The sequence below is a fragment of the Adiantum capillus-veneris genome, chromosome 25 (assembly GCF_014529385.1).
Source record: "Adiantum capillus-veneris isolate H3 chromosome 25, ASM1452938v2, whole genome shotgun sequence".
NCBI classification, from domain to species: domain Eukaryota; kingdom Viridiplantae; phylum Streptophyta; class Polypodiopsida; order Polypodiales; family Pteridaceae; genus Adiantum; species Adiantum capillus-veneris.
The window spans coordinates 128,605,680-128,607,106 of NC_140955.1; the positions used below are offsets into that span (position 1 = coordinate 128,605,680).

At 47.0% G+C, this 1,427-nt stretch overlaps 1 pseudogene; it reads right to left on the minus strand.

Moving 5' to 3' along the window:
- Window positions 1-205: 205 nt before the first annotated feature.
- On the minus strand, window positions 206-1,212 carry LOC147425636 (uncharacterized; annotated as a pseudogene).
- Window positions 1,213-1,427: the final 215 nt, after the last annotated feature.

Consider the following 1,427-nt stretch of genomic DNA (forward strand, 5'->3'; position numbering starts at 1 on the left):
AACAACACGGTGATAGGAGGTGTTGTGAATGTAGGAAGACCTAATTGTTGAATTAACTCTTGACTAATAGAAGAAATTGTGCTTCCTGAGTCTAATAGTGCTTCTTGTGATGTGTCATTGAGCTGAGCTAGAATCGAACACACCATGTGTCCGAAAGAGGCAGCTGCTTGAACTTGCGGGCGGTGCTCCTCCATCATCCTCCCGCCTAGATGTTTTCCGGCAATTCCGCTAGGGAAGCGGCATCCACCATTTGAATTTGTGCATTCTGATGTTGTTGGGTTGTTTGAAGACGACGGCAATGGCGTCGAACATGGCCAATATAGATATTGGAGTAGAAACATTTCAGCCGCCCTTGTTGATCTCTGTCAGGTAATGCACGCCTGTCAGCAAGTAATGCGCGCCTATCAGGTAATGCCCGTCGGGAGTTGAACTGAGCATTTTGGACATCAATGTCCATGGGAGTGGGTGTGGAATCTCCTATAGGACGCTGCGTTGTAGGTTGGGGGATTGACATAGAAGGGGCATCAGGCTGAGATATACCTTCAACTCGTTGCGCAATTTGAATCGCCGTATGAGAAGAAGTGGGACCCTGGTCTCGTACACGCCGAGAAATATCATGTCGAAGACAAGGCCATAAGAAAAAGAGCTTCATTTCTTCGGACATAGCCGGGTCAGCTCGGAGAAGCAATTGATTCATCTTCACAGCAAACTGTGCTACAGGCTCATACTGCTGTTGTTTGAGAGCATTGAGTTGCTGTAAAGCCGTCTGAGTAATGTTTTGGTGAGCGAAATTCTGAATGAGTAGAGATTTGAGCATACCCCGGTTGAATTTGACTTCGTCAGGTTGCTGAATAAACCATGTGGCTGCTACGCCTTCAAAAACTGTGCGGCTTCCATTGCTTTACGGTCATCGAGCCAACTGTGATAACTAGCTACGTTATCAAAATGGTCCAACCATGTAAGTACATCTTCTGTTGGAAAACCAGAAAAAGGCTTTGGTCTAATCTTGGAATCAGGCCACTGTGATTGTGTCGTATGAGAGGATAGGAAGTTTAGCATATTCTGATTGGTGTGACTAACCTGGAGTAGCATATTAGAGATGGCTTGAAAAATCTGACCCATTGGCGCGGCCTGAGATGGGAATTCTAGATGCATAGAGGCATCTTCATAGAGAGGAGAACCAGGCTGGCGTGGTGATTGAGGACGACTCATGGTCGGCTTTGCTACAGAGGTAGCCTCAGAGAAAACGTCAAAAGAGGGATTAGGTGACCAGAGGAAGAGTGCAAGAAGGAAGAACACTTGCGCTAGCTAGCTGCCCGTCAACTCCACCAATGTGGAATACACAGAATGAACCCAAACACCTCTGCCTGTCTTTGCGCAGAGCCTCCCTTTATATGAGGCTATCTCTAGTACATCAAGGTCGGGTC